Source organism: Rana temporaria, chromosome 10 (genome assembly GCF_905171775.1).
Source record: "Rana temporaria chromosome 10, aRanTem1.1, whole genome shotgun sequence".
In the NCBI taxonomy this organism is placed as follows: domain Eukaryota; kingdom Metazoa; phylum Chordata; class Amphibia; order Anura; family Ranidae; genus Rana; species Rana temporaria.
This window is the reverse complement of record NC_053498.1, coordinates 98,341,313-98,363,835: the sequence shown is the minus strand read 5'-3', so window position 1 is coordinate 98,363,835 and position 22,523 is coordinate 98,341,313.

Genomic DNA, 22,523 nt, shown 5'->3' with positions numbered 1-22,523 from the left:
ATTAATCAATGCTCACTACAATGGTGTTGCCAATGTTATTTCTTCTCGGATCATCGACCAGGGTAGGACATGCCTTTGAAGTTGACTTTTAAAGGATGAGTTCACCTTTTCTGGCAGAATTTATGTTTTCATAATAAATAGAAGAGGTTTCCATTGCCATCTCTGGCACTGCCACCCCAATGTGATTTTCTCTCACATACCCCATCCTCAGAAGGTTTAAAATCTTGTCAGAGTATTATTTGAACAAATTTTCAGATTCCATCACTTCCTATAGCTTGTATCAGCTTTCACTTAGCTTTAGGTCGTCTCCCAGAAGCCTTCACATCCTTGTTTCATCACAGAAGAGGGCATGATAGGGTGTAGTCACCACTCTGGACCACCCTTGCCTCATTACAATACCACCTTCCACCCTCTTCCTATACAAATTGGTAGCACAATCTCCTTTAGAGCTCCCCTCAGCTGTGTTATACAAGTGCCAGTGTGATATGATACGAATTTAATGGATTTTTTAGGTGTGTCCAAATCCTATTCTATAATTCTGGTAAATCTAAAGGAAATTGTACAGAGATTGTAGAATCAGATTGCATAGTGTATGGCCATCTTCATACAAGTACATAGCCAGAGCGGTTTCAGAAAAGGTGCATATAGTGATTTTTGCTTTAACCACCCCAATACTGCACGCCGTCATATGACGTCCTGGACTGTAGGGGGGGTCCCCTCCCATGGCCTAAAAGAACGATCAAAGCTATGATCATTCTTATGGTGCGCAGAATCACCGGCTGAAAAGAAGAATATCTGAATGATGCCTGTAGCTGCAGGCATCATTCAGATATCCTTCTTTTCAGCCGGCGATTCTGCGCACCATAAGAATGATCATAGCTTTGATCGTTCTTATAGGCGACGGGAGGGGACGCCCCCCCCCCCCCCCCTGGGCTCTCCCGTGCCATCGGGGAACCGGAGAACGAATCGGCCGGTGCCGCATGACGAGCATAGAGATTTCCGGTGCCCGGAAGTAAACAAACTGTGATAGCGGCTGTCAGCATGAGATCGGTGAATTTTTTTTCCCGATCTCATGCTTTCCAGCCTTGAGGAGAGTCTTATTAACCCTGCATCTCTCCATAAAAAGGACCTGTCACGATAGATTCCTATTACAAGGGATGTTTACATTCCTTGTAATAGGAATCATGCCGTGTACACACGATCATTTTTCAGCATGAAAAAAACGTAGTTTTTAAAAAAAATTCACTTAACCACTTAAGACCCGGACCTTTAGGCAGCTAAAGGACCCGGCCAGTTTTTGCGATTCGCCACTGCGTCGCTTTAACTGACAATTGCGCGGTCGTGGGACGTGGATCCCAAACAAAATTGGCGTCCTTTTTTTCCCACAAATAGAGCTTTCTTTTGGTGGTATTTGATCACCTCTGCGGTTTTTATTTTTTGCGCTATAAACAAAAATAGAGCGACAATTTTGAAAAAAATGCAATATTTTTTACTTTTTTCTATAATAAATATCCCCCAAAAATATATAAAACATTATATTTTTTTCTCAGTTTAGGCCGATTCTTCTACCTATTTTTGAAAAAAAAATTACAATAAGCGTTTATGGATTGGTTTGCGCAAAATTTATAGCGTTTACAAAAAAGGGGATAGTTTTATTGCATTTTTTTTTACTACTAATGGCGGCGATCAGCGATTTTTTTCGTGACTGTCATTTTCACAGTAAACAATGCATTTTAAATGCATTTTTTGCTGTGAAAATTACAATGGTCCCAAAAATGTGTTAAAATTGTCCGAAGTGTCCGCCATAATGTCGCAGTCATGAAAAAAAATCGCTGATCGCCGCCATTAGTAGTAAAAAAATTAATAAAAATGCAATAAAACGATCCCCTATTTTGTAAACGCTATAAATTTTGCGCAAACCAACCGATAAACGCTTATTGCGATTTTTATTACCAAAAATAGGTAGAAGAATACGTATCGGCCTAAACTGAGGAAAAAAATATGTTTTTTTATATATTTTTGGGGAATATTTATTATAGCAAAAAATTTCGCTCTATTTTTGTTTATAGCGCAAAAAATAAAAACCGCAGAGGTGATCAAATACCACCAAAAGAAAGCTCTATTTGTGGGGAAAAAAAGGACGCCAATTTTGTTTGGGAGCCACGTGGTACGACCGCGCAATTGTCTGTTAAAGCGACGCAGTGCCGAATCGCAAAACCTGGCCGGGTCCTTTAGCTGTCTAAAGGTCCGGGTCTTGAGTGGTTAAAGGGCTAGATAGGTTAGTCTTATGCATACACACAATAATTTTTTGGGTTGTTTCAGCCTCTAGAAAAAACAAAGTTTTTTTCAACTTCATCATTAAAATGACATTGCCTACACACAATAGTGAAAAAAAAATGCTCTAGCAAAGCGCAGTGACGTACAACACGTACAACGGCACTATAAAGGGGAAGTTCCATGAGAATGACGCCACCCTTTGGGCTGCTTTTGCTGATTTTGTGTTAGTAAAAGACGATTCACGCTTTTCTGTCTGTTACAGCGTGATGAATGTGCTTACTTTATTACAAACGGTAGCTTTATCAGAACGATCGCTCTCGTCTCATAACTTGCTTCTGAGCATGCGCAGGTTTTTCACATCGTTAAAGCCCACACACGATCATTTTTTACAACCCAAAAAACTACATCGTTTAAAACGTTGTGAAAAAATAGAGCATGTTCAATTTTTTTTTTGTCGTGCTCTGAAGCCCACACACGTTTAAATTAAATTTTTTAAAAACGCAGTTTTTTACAACCCGAAAAATTATTTGTTTGCAAGTAGATTTATAGATTTTAGTTGTAGACTGCACTTCTGCTTTTAGTATATGACCCTTTTTTGTTGGCAGAGGTTTTAGGTTGTAAAGGCTGAAGGTTTTTTACCTTCATGCATTCTATGTATGAAGGTAAAAAACCTTTGGGAGGAGTATTTTGGGCTGCAGTTGCAGTTATGCATATGATGTGTGAGAAATGCCTGTTACTAAATACCTTGGAATGTCTACTTTCTAAAAAGGTGTCATTAGGGGGTTATTTGTACTTTCCTGGCGAGATAGGCCATCAGTACATCAGGTGTGATCAATTTTCAATGATTGGTCCCATAGCTTGTAGGCTCTATAACTTTCACAAAGACCAAATAATATACACTTATTTGGGTTATTTTTTGCAAAAATATGTAAAGCAGTGGTAAATTTTGGACAAAATGTATAAAGAAAAATTACAAATTTGCTAAATTTTATAACCGGGAAAAAAAGTGCCTATCCATGGCAGCATACATATGGTTGGTAGCTCCGCCCCCATCCAACCCACAGGACCAATTATAACTCTTTAAAAGAGAGCGACAGCCTCCCACTTGACATTCTTTTTTCTGTCCTCAAACCTGCAGGATCATGGATCACCTGGATTCAGCCCTTACCATGCCACTGTGTTGACCAACCATTACAGGTTCATGCTCTCCTGTATATGAAGTCCCATATGCTAAAGGCGCCGAAAAGCTTGGGAGCCCATTTTTCTGTGGATCTTTTTCTGGGTCTGGAGTTCAGGTATTTTCCTCCATCCTTGACTGAAAAACACTGCTCCAGGGTAAAGACGGCTTTTTACAAATTTTACAGTGCTATTTTCACTGCTGAAGAATATGACTCTTTGGGACATATGGCTACTATGCCTTCTACAGCTGCATACAGGGCAAGTTTTAACCAATAACAAATTGTGCCGGTTTAATTAGACCCTCTGTCTTTCTCTGAAGCTCACCTCTCTCTATCTTCCGGGCGCACGGCTACCGCCCTAGTTTTGCAATTACCTGGGCTATAGCTCAGCATGGGGGATTTAGGCTTTCTAGCTTAGCCTGGCAAGCACCCGCACCTCACGGCAGGGGGGCCCCCTCCCGCCTCCCCTGATGGAGGGCTTCTGCGGCGCTTCGCGCGCGCCCTCCACGTTTAACTTATCCCTTCCTACGACAGTGTTGTGTCGCGGGGATATAACGTCATCACGCACGTGCGTGGTAGCCTCTGGAAGCCGACGGCGGCCATCTTGGTACACCTGGAAGCTGTCTGTATATAGTGAGGACGTTTTCCCTCATTAGGGAGACAGCTTTTCACTGAAGGTACCCTGTTCCTTTCTGGGTGCAGCCAGACAGCCTCTCACCCTATTATGGATCCAGCCCAAGGTAAATTATATAGGGGATCATGTTTGATCAGATAGGTCTGTACATGCCTGTATAGATTGTATATATTCATGGGCATATAATGGGTGAGTGTGTATATGTACATATGGTATGTACATGGGTGTATAGGTGTATATGTATGTATATACCTATGTGGGGTATCCTCGATACCTTATGGATTTCAGCCTTTTTTATGATAGGTACATATCATCTGTATGTATATATAAAAAAAAAGGAGAGAAAATGTGATTGTGTGTATTTAGGTGCGTAGGTGTAAATATGTATGTATGTATACTTGTATATATACATGTGTATTTAATCATTTTATTTAAAAATATATATATATAAATAAAAATAAAATCAGCAACGCACAATAAAAGTCAAGGTTAACCCCGTTGGTTTTCCTCTTTAACAGCCCTTCCCCGCAGTTCAGTATTACAAAAAGATCCTCAACATACCACTAGGTAAGTGGCTGCAACTACCAGGAAAGTTCAAGTAAAAGAGCACGTGGGTACCTTATATAGAGGAAAAATAGAGTTTCTGTCCTTTCCTTTTTTTGCAGCCCACAGCCTCAGCCAAGTCGCAGAGAGGCACAGGAGAAGAGGTCCAAGGCTTATAGTACCCAAAAGAGTGGTCACTCTGCCTCAGCCCACGCACCTGACAGCCACAGGTCTTCCCGGCATTCAGCTGGAAAACATCTCTCTCCTCATCGCCCCGTCACCCCCAAAACTGGCTGGGTCTGCGGTGATGATACGCTTCAAAAAAAATTGGTCTGCAGTTCCTGCTTTCTGGGTGCAGCTAGAAATGAGGATAAGGAGTAGGAGGGATACTGGGTCAACATTATAATAATAATAAAAGACTCAATCCATGAGTTATCTCCATCTCAAGGTCCTGCTACCTCTTCATCAAAGGATGTTTTTGAGGGGTCTGCCCCCAAAATCCCAGATCAGCATATAAACGCAGGGGCCAGTTCGGATGACTCCCAAGATGCATCCGGAAAGCAAAGATCCCACTTTGATTCTGGGATACCTGATAATTTTTTGGCCACGTTAATGCGAATGGTGGTAGAAGGCCAGGTCGCCTATATCCATCCTCGTGGGCTGTACCCTCCAGCTGACACTAGTGCTCAGCCGTCTGTTTCCTTACCATCTGCGGATCCCTCGGCTAAAATAAATGAAACACCTTCCTCAGAAGGTACAGTGTCTCAAGAAGATATACTGGGTCACAAGATTGAAGAAGGCCTCAAAAGTGTATATGAGGCAGCTGAGAGGGCACGAAAACCAGCAGCCGCTTTAGCTTCAGCTTCCGAGACAACAAAGGCATGGTCTGCCAATTTTGAAATAGTTTGAGACAGGGTCTCGAGCAAGATGAAATCCTTAAATCTCTAGAGCAATTAAGGTTGATTTCAGGCTCTATGGTCGAGGCAGCAGCGGAAACAGTGAAATGTTCCTCTCAGGCCTTACTACATACAGTAACTGCCAGAGGATATAGGAGTAGACAGAGGGACCTCCAGGCTACCCTCATAAACATAAAGAAAGAGGGGGACACATCTAGCTCTCCCGGAAATCAGAAACCCTTTTGACCTCTTGTCTACCTAAGCTGAGCCAGCGGGGCCTGGCTCAGTACTGCCACTCTAGTTTAACGGAAACCTGGCACCTCTACAATTCTCCTTGGCCACTCCGAAAAAAAAAAAAAAAACGCAACAGGCACCTACACCCCTGCTGCTCACCAAGGTCCGTTACGGAATAAAAACCGCAGGACTCTGATTCAGCTCACACAAAGCCCATGCACTATGGATCTCAGTTCCAAGATCTGGAAGCCGTTTGGGGGTTCATACTTCTCAACCCTTTTCTCCTTTTTGTTTGTTGTTGTTTAACCACTTCCATACAGGGCATTAATATACCCTTCCTGCCCAGACCAATTTTCAGCTTTCAGTGCTCTCACACTTTGAATGACAATTACTCAGTCATGCTACATTGTATCCAAACAGATTTTTTATCATTTTGTTCTCACAAACAGAGCTTTCTTTTGGTGGTATTTAATCGCTGTTGGGTTTTTAATTTTTTTCAATATAAGCAAAAAAAAGAGAGAAAATGTTGAAAAAAAAAAAACACTTTTTTTTAGTTTCAATCTTAAATTTTTGCAAAGAAATCATTTTTCTTCAGAAATTTGGGCCAAAATGTATACTGCTACATATCTTTGGTAAAAATAACCCAAATTAGTGGATATTATTTGGTCTCTGTGAAAGTTATAGAGTCTACAAGCTATGGTGCAAATCATTGAAAAATTATCACACCTGATCACAGCTGATGTACTGACATCCTATCATTTCTTGAGACCCTAACAAGCCAAGAAAGTACAAATACCCCCCAAATTACCCCTTTTTGGAAAGTAGACATTCCAAGGTATTTAGTAAGAGGCATGGTGAATTTTTTGAAGTTGTAATTTTTTCCCACAATTCTTGGGAAAATTAAGAATTTTTTTTTTCTTTACACAAAATTGTCATAATAACAAGTTAGTTCTCTCACACAGCACATGCATACTTACAATGACACCCCAAATTACATTCTGCTGCTCCTCCTGAGTAAGGCGATACCACATGTGTGGGACTTTTCCACAGCGTAGCCACATACAGAGGCCGAACATTGAAGTAGCACCTTCAGGCGTTCTAGGAGCATAAATTACACATCTAATCTCTCAACTACCTGTTACACTTTTGAAGGCCCTGGAGCACCAGGACAATGGAAACGCCCACAAAATGACCCCATTTTGGAAAGCTAACACCCCAACGTATAATCTATGAGGCATAATTAGTCTTTTGAACGGTTCATTTTTTTCCAGAAGTTTTTGGAAAATGTAGAAAAAAAATGAAAACACATTTTTTTTACACAAAGTTGTCCATTTATAAGATATTTCTAACACATAGCATGTACATAGCAAAAATGACACCCCAAAATACATTCTGCTGCTCCTCCTGAGTATGGCGATACCACATGTGTGGGACTTTTACACAGCCTGGCCACATACAGAGGCCAAACATTGAAGTAGCACCTTCAGGCGTTCTAGGAGCATAAATTACACATCTAATCTCTCAACTTCCTGTTACACTTTTGAAGGCCCTGGAGCACCAGGACAATGGAAACGCCCACAAAATGACCCCATTTTGGAAAGCTAACACCCCAACGTATAATCTATGAGGCATAGTTAGTCTTTTGAACGGTTCATTTTTTTCCAGAAGTTTTTGGAATATGTGGGAAAAAAATGAAAACACATTTTTTTTACACAAAGTTGTCCATTTATAAGATATTTCTAACACATAGCATGTACATAGCAAAAATTACACCCCAAAATACATTCTGCTGCTCCTCCTGAGTTTGGCGATACCACATTTGTGAGACTTCTACACAGCCTGGCCACATACAGAAGTCCAACATCCAAGTAGCACCTCCAGGCGTTCTAGGAGCATAAATTACACACACAAATTCCTGCCAACCTAAGACATTGTTGAAGGTCCTTCATATTTCTAACCCATAGCATGTACTGTACATACCAATTATAAACCAAAATACATTCTTCTGAGTAAAGAGTAAAAAAAAGATTACCTGCTGTCTTAGTAGTGCAGTGGTCCACAGAGTAGAGCATCGGTCTGGGTAGCAGGCAGATGTGGTCAGCAGCAGCGAAAGGATCGTCTATGCAGCAGGCAGGAATACTGTCCATAGTACATGCAGCAGGCAGAGATATGGTCAGTGCAGCCAAAATATTGGTCCAGGCAGCAGGCAGGACCATCAAGTTTAGGGCCTCGGTCAGGAAAGAATGGGGACAGGGGTAGAGGCTTCTCCCACCCAAATCGCTTTGAAGCCTCCGGGCAACCAGACCCTGTTATGGGAACACAGAAAACCAAAAACTGGTTTTCTGAACTCCGAACACTATTCTGGAGCCCCTCACATATGTTAGACCCCTGTGTGGCAGGGTGCAAGATCAGTCCAAGGGGCAGGCAAAAACATGGTCAACAAGCCGAGGTCAGTGCAGGTAAAAGGCAGAAATAGGCGGTAGGCAGAGGCATAGTCAATACAGTCCAGGGTCAGTTCAATGTGAAAGGCAGAAACATGGCGGATAAACAATGCAGACGGCAGGCAGAGGCATAGTCGATAAACAGGCCAGGGTCAGTTGAGTTGAGGCACTAGGTTGGTTGGTTGAGGCAGCAGGGAAATCAGCACAGAAATTGAAAGAGGGGCTAGTGGCAGTCTATTAGGAATTTGAGTTAATAATTTTCGAAAGAGTGATATCGCTTGAAGCATGGTGTCATACATAGGCCAGGTTGGGAGGGACAGTCGGGGCAATAGCAACTGGTGTCTTTTCTAATTCCACGTTTGCTGCACACCCGACATCTTTTTTGGCGTCTTCTTCCGGTTGCTGATGGTGGAATATTGTCAGGATAATGGCGCTCGTGCAGTCTGCTGACAGAATCGGAGCGAATTCTTTGTGGGGCAGAGCCTTGCTGATAGATCAGGGCAGTGACAACATTTTCGATAAATCTGATAAAGTGGATGGGTCTTTCCGTTGATTTGTGATAAGTGACAAATGAATTATAAAGGGCCATATGGAAGAAGTATATTGCAACTTTTTTATACCAGAAAATTTACTTTCGCATTGAGAGATAGGGCTGCAGCATTTGATCGTTTAGATCCACCCCCCCCATGAACTTATTATATTCGTTGATACAGCAAGGCTTTCGAACGGTACGGCGTCTCCTGTGAATTTCCACTGAGGTGTCATTGTGGATAGTCGACATCATGTAAACGTCTTTCTTATCCCTCCACTTCACGGCCAAAACTTCTTCGTTCCTCAGGCTTGCCGATTCCCCCCTTTGTAGACATGTGGTGACTAAACTCTGTGGGAAGCCTTTCCTGTTTTTACGTGAAGTACCACAGGCCAAAGTTTTATTCAGGAATAGGTGGCGAAAAAGGGGCAGACTGGTGTAGTAATTGTCCACGTATATGTGATACCCCTTTTGGAAGAGTGGGAATGCCAACTCCCATACAATTTTCCCGCTTATTCCCATATACGATGGACACTCATTCACATAGCCGGAGGAGCTTTCGCAGAGCTTGTTTAGCTTCAAGCTGTACCTCGCTCTTACTGGGAATATACTGTTTTATTCCCAGCCGGCCAGTGAAATGGACCAGGGATTCGTCCACAGAGATGTTCTGTTCCGGGATGTAAAGTTCAGCAAACTTCTCATTGAAAAAATCTATTAGGGGGCGAATTTTATATAATCTATCAAAGTCCGTATGATTTCGGGGGGGGGGGGGGGGACTGCGAGTTGTCACAGAAATGCAGGAACCGTATGATCTTGTCATAGCGGGACTTGGACATCGTAGCTGAAAAAATTGGCATATGAAGGATGGGCTTTTTAGACCAATACAAATGAAGTTCATTTTTTTTTGAAAGCCCCATATTCAGCGTAAGGCCTAAAAACAATCTCATATCCTCCATTGTTAGGGGTCTCCATTCAAACGGGCGGGCATAGTATGAGTTGGGGTTGTTTTGTATGTACTGACTGGCAAAAAGATTTGTTTGGTCTATGATGGTTTGAAGGAACTCATTAGGGAAAAATAAATTAAAAAAATCGATTTCAGAGAAACCTTCGGTGTTGGCCTGCACACCTGGCTGTGCTGTGAAAGGGGGGATTGTGGCTGACCCTGTACTAGAAGGCAGCCACAACGGGTTGGCCAAGCCATCCGGTAGATAAGTTTGGGCCCTTCTTCCTCGGCGTGGAATTCCAGAGCTTGTACTGGGCCTTTCCTCCTGGGGTCTAGCGCCGTTAGCATTTGCTGATTGGCCACTGGGATGTCCGGCGCTGCTGGTAGCTGCCTGGGGTTCAGACCGTGGTCTTTTTGGACGGACTACTTCCTCCTCCGATTCGGATGTACTGCTTTCAGGGGGCTCGTATTCTGAACCTGAATTGAAAGTGGACTCAGCACTGTTATGGGGTGGTGAGAGCTCCCCGCTGCTCTCATCGCTCTGGGTTATAATTTTGAATGCCTCTTCTGTGGTGTATAATTTTCTGGACATGGTGGCTGTATGACAGGGCTGCACGACAGGGACTAATTGGCTGTACGTCAGCTAGAAATTGGCTGCTGGGCTCACGGGACAGGTACTCCTGATGGAGGTGACAGGTACTCCTGATGGAGGTGACAGGTACTCCTGATGGGGGTGACAGGTACTCCTGAAGGGGGTGACAGGTACTCCTGATGGGGGTGACAGGTACTCGGGTACTTCTGATGGAGGTGACAGGTACTTCTGATGGGGGTGACAGGTGCTCCTGATGGGGGTGACAGGTGCTCCTGATGGGGGTGACAGGTGCTCTTGATGGGGGTGACGGGTACTCCTTTTTTATGGGGGCGACAGGTACTCCGGTACTCCTGATGGAGGTGACAATTACCCTTGATGGGGGTGACGGGTACTCAGGTACTCCTGATGGAGGTGACAGGTACTCAGGTACTCCTGATGGAGGTGACAAGTACTCCTGATGGGGGCGACAGGTACTGAGGTACTCCCGATGGGGGTGACGGGTACTCTTGATGGGGGGTGACGGGTACTCAGGTACTCTTGATGGGGGGGTGACAGGTACTCTTGATGGGGGGGTGACAGGTACCCTTGATGGGGGGGTGACAGGTACCCTTGATGGGGGGTGACAGGTACTTGGGTACTTTTGGTGGGGGGGTGACAGGTACCCTTGATGGGGGGTGACAGGTACTTGGGTACTTTTGGTGGGGGGGTGACAGGTACTCTTTATTCGGGGGGGGCAATCTGGACACTATACTGACACTGTAAACTGTAACTCACTGTTTCTGATTTCTCCTTCTCACACAGGATCGGTGTGTGAGGAGGAGGAGAGCCCAGAGACAGCCGTTACAGTGCTCTTTGTTTACAATTGTGACCGGCTGTGATTGGACACAGCCGGTCACGTGGTAAAGAGCCAAATTTCATTGGCTCTTTACCCAGATCGAGACTAGGCTATGTCCAGGGGACGAGCCTCGTGCCCGATTACAGCAGTGCGCGCGCCCGATCGCCGATATGCACGCGCCCGGGGCCGCGCGCGCCTCCTCCATAGGGAAGTGACCGGCTGTGATTGGAAACAGCCGGTCACGTGGTAAAAGCTTTTTTTTTTTTTTTGTGCCGTGATCGGGGACGGGCTGTCTCCGAGGGACTCGCCGCGTCACCGATCTCCGCTCTGCAGGCTGCCAGGAGCCCGCAGTAGCGGCGAGAAGGGCTGGACGTCATATGACGTCCACCCGGATCGTAAAGGGGTTCCTGCCGCCGTCATTTTCCAATGACGCGGTAAGGAAGTGGTTAAAAAAAAAATGTGTTTTTTTTTTCTCCTTAAAGCGGGAGTTCACCCATAAATGCTGTTTTTGCTCTTTTACCCTTAGATGTATGCTCATTTAGTCTAGGGGAATCGGCTAGTTGTTTTAAAATCCGAGCATTACTTACCGTTGTAGAGGGCGATCTTCTCCCCAAACTTCCGGGTATGGGTCTTCGGGAGTGGGCGTTCCTTCTTGATTGACAGTCTTCCGACAGGCTTCCGAAAGGTTTCCGACAGTCGCATCCATCGCGTCGCGAGTAGCCGAACGTCGATGCGGCTCTATACTGCGCACCGACGTTCGGCTACTTTCGGAAAATCGTGACGCGATGGATGCGACCGTCGGAAGCCTTTCGGAAGACTGTCAATCAAGAAGGAACGCCCAGTCCCACAGCCCATACCCGGAAGTGGCGGAGAAGATCGCCCTCTACAACGGTAAGTAATGCTCAGATTTTAAAACAACTAGCAGATTCCCCTAGACTAAATGAGCATACATCTAAGGGTAAAAACAGAATTTTACCGGCGAACCTCCGCTTTAAGTATGCGGAAGTCAGGACGGATCTAAGGCAAGTTTGCCAAGCTGGCTATCCTATAAAATCTCATATTCATCATGTTCTCCTACCCCTTCTTACATTCCAAGGCGTTAGTAAACCTCATTTACAATATTAATACCTACCTTTGGGCGCACCATTCGCCCCGGATCCCAGTGGAAGGGTCTAGCGTTAATCTTTGTTTGCTTATCCTTTGGAAGAAAAAGTTGCGCATTCCGCATGAGCGGGACGATGTTCTATCTTCATCTCATTCCAATAAAAAGTTCTGATCGCATATGCAAGAGGTGTATGTTCACCATTAGCATAAATTCATCCGGCTAGGTCATTACCGCAAAAAAAAAAAAAAAAGTTTTTGCCAGTGCAAAGATTATATTTCTAAGGGGCTGATGTCTCTCCTTAAAGAAAATTCATTCCCCAGCCACAGCCTAAGCGGGAACATGACAAACGGAGCCATATCAACAACAGGATGTCTAGATCCTACAGCATCCTCCTCCTGAGCTCCGTCAGCAGGGTGGGAACATCAACACCTCTACACTTCGTTACAACAGACTTTCCTAAAGGAAAGGTCCGGGTCTCAGAGAATTCTACTCTTCAGAAGTAGTACTGGTCCTATGCTATAATCAAGTCTTCGTCTTTGTTGGAGCCAATGCCAATGGGTTCCTACCCCTTGGTCCATCCCTGTAGCAGCGACAGTTCACCTGAATTGGAGCGTCCTTAGGGGACTCAGTTAACCAAGGCAACTGGCATTTAAATAAGGACAGTTCTGTAACCAAGATTCGGGAGTCAGATACCGCTGACATATCAATATTCTGTCAGAACATTTCCTCTGAGGGACAAGTCCATTCCCCTACAGATAAGCAACAAGTCGGCCTTAACCTGGGTCCAGGTCTAAAGGGGAACACGCACACAGACAGATAGTCATCTTTTAAAGCATTCCTATCAAGGCTCAAGGCCGCAGGAATCTCACCAGCCTCAAGCAGTTGATGTTTTAAAAAAAAAAAAAGAGGGGGGGGGGGAAAGGGGAGAAAATCATCTGGCCAATCGCCTATGAAGGAAAGCACCAGCTCCAACAATACGCGACTCTTGGTTCAGTCTGCCTTCCAAGGGACTGTCCTCATGGGTCATTACGCTGATTAAAACCTCTTCTCCCTTTTTTTTTTGGTGCATATCGCTTATGCACTAAAGGCACCCTGTTCCTTCACACAATTTCCCAATCTCAAGCGTAATACGGGTGGACACCCTCCTATCCAGCTAATTACCAGCGCCTAATAGAGGATTGTTTCACCTCCTCAACTATAGAACCCTGGTTGTTCTAGAAGATTTTGATACATGCTGCCAGTGGAGCCGTCCCTATACGGTCCCTTTGCTGTTTCCAGTCACGCACAATCGCATATCCGGGAGAGAACACTCCCATTCACTTTCGGAAGTCCCTGGAGTTAATCAGCAAAAATTGAGCAGGAAAAAAACTAGAAGAGTTCAGTTGCTCCCACAAGATAAATGGCGCTTCAATTCAGAAAGTCTTCCTCCATTAGCGCCATTGACAGCAAGAAAGCTTTTTGTTCATGGTGTTTCAGGCCTATAAAATCCAGCTATCTTAAAGATAGAATTCTTGGCACTGGGAGATTCAGGCTTCAGCCCTGGCAGACATCAGATGGACCCTGAATTCACAATAAGAACGTTCCTCAAGAGCAATGTTTTTTCCCCAAATATATTGGCTATGTCTAAGTCGGAATGTGCCTCTGCTATTCGGTGTACTCGCAGCTTTTCCTTTCACATACACGCAAGGATCTTCTCTGTATGACGCTACTCTCGAAACAGTTTTCCCTTTTTATACATATTCCTAAACACTGTCTCCTCTGTCCAGAGGTCCTCAAAATCCAAGCCCATGGATTGAGAAATCCGATGTTTCAATCTATTTAAACAAATTGGTCATCTGGCAGTCTTACCAGTTCAGGTCCAGAGCTCCCTCTGCGAGCCATCTCAACCAGGAATTGGTAGTCCCAAATCTTTCAGTGTGTTCCAACGACTCCTGACTGCCCAAACTGGATAGAAGAAAAACTTCCTTTAGGTATCTTTTGATCTGACAGGCATGCTACCAGCTTACCTTTAAAGCAAAAAAAAAGGGGAAGGCTGTAGACCCCAAGGACAACTTCGTCAAGTTGGATGGTTCATCTTATCCGGAGAACATACCGGGCTAGTGGTCCTCCGCTCCAAAGTCAAAAATACTTGTGCGGTGAATGGCATCTTCCTGGGTTACAGTAACACTAAATCTTCCAAACGCTTTGTCATTGGGCAACCGGTCATTCTACACCGCATTCATGACCCAGTGGGGTCTACTCTTACTCATAGTGACTTAGGGGGAAAAGTCTTTTTTTCAGCTGTGTTTTCTTAAGTAGAGATTAAAATACTTTTTTGCAGCAACCCTCCCTGTAAGAGAGTTATTTACCATATGTATGCTGCCATGAAGGCACCAGGAAAATGGAAAATTGAATACCTACCTTAATTTTCCTTTCCTGGTGCCTATCCATGGCAGCATATGCCCTCCCTTTCTTAAAATCCTTAATTGTTTGAGTCTAGTTACAAGAATGTCGGATGGGAGGCTGTCGCTCTCTTTTAAAGTTATAATTGGTCCTGTGGGTTGGATGGGTGGCGGAGCTACCAAGCATATGTATGCTGCCATGGATAGGCACCAGGAAAGGAAAATTACCGAAAGGTAGGTATTACATTTTCTGTTATTTTTAGCAAAAATATGTAAAGCAGTATACATTTTGGACAAAATGTATAAAGAAAAATTACTAAATTTGCTAAATTTTATAACCGGGAAAAAAAGAAAAATGCATTTTCTTTTTACAAAATGTTTTATATTCATAATGCAAAATATAACAGTGGTGAATAAATACTACCAAAAGAAAAAATCATATAGATACAATGTTGCATGACTCATTTTCATTCAAAATGTGAGATTGGTTTCATTCAAATCTGTAAATTGGTTTGGTCAGGAAGTGAGTTTGATGCCGCGTACACACGATCATTTTTCAGCATGAAAAAAACATTGTTGTTCAAAAACTTAATTTAAAACGATCGTGTGTGGGCTACACATCATTTTTCAGGTTCTGAAAAACGACAAAAAATTTTTTCGAGCATGCTGCATTTTTTAACGTCGTTTTAAACGATGTCGTTTTTCGGGTTGTAAAAAATGATCGTGTGTGGGCTAAAACAACGAAAAAAACCTGCGCATGATCAGAAGCAAGTTATGAGATGGGAGCGTTCGTTCTGGTAAAACTACCGTTCATAATGGAGTAAGCACATTCATCACGCTGTAACAGACAAAAAAGCGCGAATCGTTTTTTACTAACACGGAATCATCTAAAGCAGCCCAAAGGCGAATGGAACCTCCCCTTTAAAGTGCCATCATAGGTGTTGTACGTCACCGCCCTTTGCTAGATCATTTTTAAAAACGATGGTGTGTGGGCAACGTCGTTTTAATGATGAAGTTGGAAAAACTTCGTTTTTTAAACATGCTGAAAAACAACGTTTTTTTTTTCATGCTGAAAAATGATCGTGTGTACGCGGCATAAGTGCCCAGTGGGCAAGCAGTTAACTCTGCTGACAGATTATTAATATGTTATGTCATTAGCTGACAATACTTAGTACAACTTGTTTCTTTTCAATCTAGGCATATAAAGAACCTTTGAACAATTTAGGACATGAAGGCATCACTACTACATGCGTGAACAAACAGTGAAACCAAGTACCCATTGAATTGACATTTGTTGTACTATAATTAAGGAAGACTGTGAATAAAATGTAATTGTATTTACTTGAAATGGATCGTTTTATTGTTAAAAGAAAACCTTCTGACCTAAATGAAGTTAGCTCTCAAAGTAATTTGGAGCGTGTTGGTCCAGCTGAGCCTAATTTAAACAAACAGAACATTAGTAGTGAGTTCAAAATCGATGCCAATTCTTAAAGCACGACGCTATGATCCCAAGTATATTTGGATTTACAATGAATAGTTGTGTGCCACCTTTACCTCTCTGTGCAATTTGTTGGGAGACACTAATCACTCCATGAAACCATCTCTTTTAAAAAGACACCTGCATACCAAACATCCAGAGCTAAGAGACAAAACAATTAGTTTTTTTATCACAAGATAATTTGAGGCTGGATTCACACTAGTGCAGTGCGAATTTCAGCTCTCTTATCTCTGCAGAGAGATAAGAGAACTGTTCAGCAGATCCACTGCATTTTAGCTGCAGATTAGCTGCGAATTTGGAGACCTGGGAGAGGGGAGGGGGGGGAAGTGTATTGAGCTGAATGAGAGAAATCCTGAAGAGAAATGAACACATCAGCTGCATACCCATAGAAGATAATGGGCCTGAATTCGCACCTGAGCCGCACCGCAAGGCCTAAAATACGCACACGTTTTTTCGGCAATGCGCAGTGTGAATGCATCGCACATATGTGAACTAGCCTCATTGAAAACAATGTATTTAGAAATGTTCTGCGTATTGGATGCGGTTTAAGCCGCACTCAATTTGCATAGGTGTGAACCCGGCCTGAAAGTAAAAAAAAAAAAAAAAAAAATCAACTGATGTAATGAAATACTATTCAGAAACATTGAAGCAGTCCCTACAAGCTTCATTCGAAGTTGCACACTTGGTGGCTATAAATAAAAAACCACATACCATTGCTGGGACCCTTAGGCCCCTTTCACACTGGGGCGGGAGGCGCGGTGGCGGTATAGCAGATTTGCCGCTGGATTTGGCCGCTAGCGGTGCGGTCGATAAAAGGTTAATACCGCCCGCATTGCGGGCGGTATTGCCGCGGTTTCCCATTGTTTTAAATGGGAAGGAGCGGTATACACGCCGCTCCTCTCACCGCTCCAAAGATGCTGCTGGCAGGAGATTTTCTTCTCTCCCGCCAGCGCATCGCCTCAGTATGAAAGCCCTCAGGCTTTCACATTGAGTATGCAGTGCAGGAGTTTTTCAGGCGGTATAGCAGCGCTATTTTTAGCGCTGTACCACCTGAAAAACTCCTCAGTGTGAAAGGGATCTTAAAGGGGTTGTAAAGGTTTGTTTTTTATTTTCTAAATAGGTTCCTAAGCTAGTGCATTGTTGGTTCACTAACCTTTTTCTTTTGATTTCCCTTCTAAATGTTTTTTTTCTTTGTTTTCTTTGTTTGAATTTCTCACTTCCTGTTCCTCCTCAGTAAGCTGTTCTGTTCCTCCTCAGTAAGCTGTTCTGGCTGACTAACCACCGCTCGGATGATGGTGGAAAGCTTAGGCCCCATTCACACCTGAGCATAGCGTTTTTGAACGTTTTCTCCAGGGTTTTGTCACGCGTATTCACACGTTTGCATACAGCGTTGTCCGACGTTTTTGAACTTCAACGTTTTTTATTTTAGCCAGTAGGAAAAGTGATCATCTTTTTCATCATTTGTTGCTATGTTTGTAGATTTTTTTTTATCTTTTTCCTGGGTGAATATTCTATTTCACAGAACAGATTCAAGCGACAAAACGCCCGTAAAAACGCTCGTTGTCGTGCTAGACGCTTGAATCGAGCTTTTCTATTTTTTCCCCTCTAGCGTTTTATAGCTTCAGACTACAAAACGCTTAGGTGTGAATGGGGCCTTACTGAGGAGAAACAGGAAGTGAGAAATTCAGACAAAGAAAAAAAACATTTAGAAGTGAAATCGAAGGAAAAGGTAAGTGAACCAACAATGCACTAGCTTAAAGGAACCTATTTGAAGAGCGAGGGCCAATTAAGCGACTTAGCAAACAGTCGTGGGCCACAATGAGCAGATGACAGGTCCGCATCCACTCTGTGTATCTTCTAGTCCCGGCTACTGAAGCCCTGCCAGGACTCTTCACTGTTTACAGAGAGAGCTGTGAGTGGGCGGGAAGAGGAAGGAGCTGCACGGTGTGTGAGGGGACAGCAGGACAGAGAGGGGAGGAGAGAAGCTAGCTGCACATTACCAGTCTATTCATGTAAGTATTCATCTCACAGTATGTAGTCAAGTGTATTTATGTCTGTGTGTGTGTATCTGAGTGCATGTATGTATCTCAGTGTGTGTGTGTATATACGTGTGTGTATGTATATAATTGAGCACATGTACAATATATATATATATATATATATATATATATATATATATATATATATAGTCTGTATGCATGTACCTGAGTGTGTGTATAGGTATGTATGCATGTTTCTTAGTATATATCTTAGTGTTTCTTTACAGCATGTGTATATGCATGTATTTGAGTGTGTGTGTATATATATATATATATATATATATATATATATATATATATATATATATATACGCATGTACTGTATGTAATTGAGCATATGTGTATATCTGAGTGTGTATGTATATATCTCAGTATCTGTATGTATTTGAGTGTGTATGCATGTTATTAACTGAACATATTTCTATATCTAATATGTAATTTACTATATACCAGACCTCAAATTTTCCTCCTGACCCCGCGCGCCTGTGATAGACAGAATGCGAGTCCAATGCTGAGATGTGCTTATCACAGGTGCGGGGTCAGGTGGAGGCGGGGCTGTCGGCAGAGCAGAGGAAATTTCAATGCAAGTTGTAAGAGCGGGCTTTACCGCTCTGCGATCCTACAGCTCTCCTCTTTCTTAATGCCATCGGGGCGATCAGAATATTAGAGAAATACAATAGAAGTGCAGCCACCAATCAGCAGCCCCCCTGGTACTTGTAGTCCTCCGTGTGTATAGCTGTATGTCTCCTCCCTGCAGAGCGGTGTCACCCTCCTCTCCCAGTGTCACCCTCCTCTCCCAGTGTCACCCTCCTCTCCCAGTGTCACCCTCCTCTCCCAGTGTCACCCTCCTCTCCCAGTGTCACCCTCCTCTCCCAGTGTCACCCTCCCCTCCCAGTGTCACCGTCCCCTCCCAGTGTCACCGTCCCCTCCCAGTGTCACCCTCCTCTCCCAGTGTCACCCTCCTCTCCCAGTGTCACCCTCCTCTCCCAGTGTCACCCTCCTCTCCCAGTGTCACCCTCCTCTCCCAGTGTCACCCTCCTCTCCCTCTAATCTCCTCCTCTAAGCCGACATGAATGGTCAGACTGTCAGATGCAGAGCAGGTTGTGTCTCTGACACTCAGGACTCAGAGAGGATCGCCCCCCGGAGTCTGCCCCCATACATGGGATGTGGAGGTTGAGTTCTGCAGGAAAGCTGCACTTTGTTCAGTCTGGGAAGGATTTGTCTAATCTCCTTAGGCTTGGCCTCATCATTACCCACCATAAACACACACAAGGGTCCCATTCATCGGGGAATCCACTCAGGGGGTCCTCACTGACCTGGTATAACGGGGTAGTCCACAATGGGGGCACGGTGAGTCCGCAATGGGGGCACGGTGAGTCCGCAATGGGGGCACGGTGAGTCCGCAATGGGGGCACGGTGAGTCCGCAATGGGGGCACGGTGAGGCTGCAATGGTGGGGCACGGTGAGGCTGCAATGGTGGGGCACGGTGAGGCTGCAATGGTGGGCACGGTGAGGCTGCAATGGTGGGCATGCATATTTGTGAGACTATTTCTTGTGGCACAGCAATCAAAGCCTATTTTATGATTTATTAAACCACTCGGAACTCTTCAAAACCACGTTAAGGAAAAAAATAAATACAATTCAGCCGCATCAAACGGCTGAAGAAACGCTGGATACCATAAACACAGCCCTATTACAGTCAGCCGACTTAATAGCGCCGAAACGTAAAACCCGCATCCGGAAAAATAACTCCAGCTGGTTCAATAACCAACTGGCATTACTGAAGCAAGAGCGTAGAAGGGCGGAAGCCGCCTGGAAAAGAAGCTCTTCAGATGAGAACCTTATCGTCTACAAAGCAACAACAAGAAAATACCACAAAGAAATCTTCAAAGCCAAGAAAAACTATTTTTCTGAGGCTATCAACAGCGCCCTTAATCGCCCACGCGAACTCTTTAAATTGGTCACTCAGACCATGAATCCAAGATGTCTTGAAGCCCCCAATTCGGACTCACAAGAATTTTGCAGTGAATTGTCGAATTACTTCATTAATAAAATCGAGGGGATCCGACAAAGCATTCAGCAAAATAATTCCCCCCTCAACTCTCCCCGTAATGATTTACACAATACCTGCAGTAATTCACCACAACCAGGTAAGTTCACGCTGGAACCTATCTCTATCCATGCCACTAAAAATATCATCGTACTCTGCGTAACAGCACCGCGCCGAATGATATCATCCCCACTAAACTGCTGAAGGAATGCGCCGACATCCTGGCACCTCCTATCACGCAGCTTATCAACCAATCCTTCAGGGAAGGCATAGTGCCCTCCCAGTTGAAGGAGGGTATAATTCGACCCATCTTGAAGAAACCCAACCTGGACCCCAAGGACCCACTCCACCGTCGTCCAATAACAGGTCTAAATGTACTCTCAAAGGTAATGGAAAAAGTAGTGGTACAACAGCTGCAACATCATCTAGATACCCATAACCTACTTGACCCATTTCAATCGGGATTCCGGCCTGGACACGGGACAGAAACCGCATTGCTCAAAATATGGGACGACGCTCTTGAGGCCGCAGATGAAGGAGAATCTTGTCTTCTGGTTCTGTTGGACCTGAGCGCAGCCTTCGACACAGTAGACCACTTATTTTTTTTTGACTCGGCTAGCTGAAGTAGCCAGAGTCGCAGAAGGTGATTTATCTTGGTTCTCCTCTTTTTTGGAAAACCGATCGCAAATAGTGAAGTTAGGACCTTTCACTTCTGAGAAACGCACGGTATCGTGCGGAGTCCCTCAAGGATCCCCCCTGTCGCCGGTGTTATTCAACATCTATCTTCGCCCTCTTTTTGAGATTATTAGCAGTCAAAAACTGCTCTACCACTCATATGCAGACGACACGCAACTATATTTCCGCATTTGCAATAAAAAGGATCATCACCTCAATCTAGAGACATGCCTCTCTTTGATAGAGGACTGGATGACAAAGAGTTATCTTAAACTCAACGGAGAGAAAACAGAACTTCTCCTGTTTCACGCCAAGCGTATGAATCAACCTACAACTTGGACCCCCCCCGCCCATTCTGGGCAAAATCATCACCCCTAGCGCCAAAGTCAAAAGTCTCGGGGTCATCTTTGACTCTCACATGACACTGGACGCACAAATAGGGTCAGTAGTCAGCGGATCTCACCATCTGCTGCGCCTACTACGCAGACTTACTCCTTTTATTCCCAAGGAAGACATAGCGGTCGTGGTGGGAGCTATTGTAAACTCAAGATTGGACTATGCAAATGCCCTTTACCTCGGACTCCCCAAGTACCAAATCGCTCGTCTACAAGTCGTTCAAAATACGGCCGCTAGACTTGTGACTGGGAAAAAAACCTTGGGAATCAATCTCACCTTCACTGAGAGCCCTTCACTGGTTACCAGTAAAAGACAGAATCACTTTTAAAGCACTCTGTCTAACGCATAGATGTATCTATGGGAATGCTCCCCATTATCTATGAGAAAAAATAAAAGCTCATAAACCCAATCGCGTTCTGCGTTCCACCAATCAAAATTTCCTCCAGATACCCAAAGCCAGATACAAGTCCAAAGGAGAAAGGAGATTCGCGGTCCAAGGGCCTAGACTATGGAACGCTTTACCAACCAGCATTCGGTTGGAGGAGAATCACTTAGCATTCAGGAGAAAGATCAAGACTCATCTCTTTTGATACCAAAGGAGACAGGAACAACAAGCGCCCAGAGGCGATTAAATTCGCATGTGCTGCGCTATATAAGTTTTCATTCATTCATTCATACTCCTTTAAGCCCATTTACTGTTCTCTGTAATAGGGCCAGCACCCAGTGTTCACCGTGACGTGCTGTGCATGCCACATTACTGCTCAATTTTGTGTATAGTTCTAGCAACACCCCTGTATTATACCCAGGCCCACCAACCCCATAAGGTAAGCAATACTCCACTCCTGGGCTGATTTAACCTAACATTTAAAGTGGAAGTTCACCCTTCTAAACAACATTATTTTAAACAAAGGGGCTCAGTCAGTCTAAAAACATTCCGCTGTTAAAAAAAATTAGAAACGTTTCCATACCTGTTTTTCAGCTATGTGAAACAGGCACTTCCTGGTCTATGTGCAGTGGGGCTGGGCGTGTCTCTCTGTGCTAGCTTTGCCGCAATGCTTCCTGGGTTTACAGCGTCACGCTGCCCAGGAAAGAATTCACAACCCCCTAACTCCAAATCGCGCATTATTTCCGCTCGTCACATGACTCTTGAAGCCAGTCATGTGACGAGGGCGAATAGAAAAGATCGCTATTGTGTTTACTGTGAAGGGGGCGAGTCCTTTTCAGGACGCTGTGCCGTTGTCACAGCAACTGTGCAGTGTTGACGGCGCGGCTTGCCG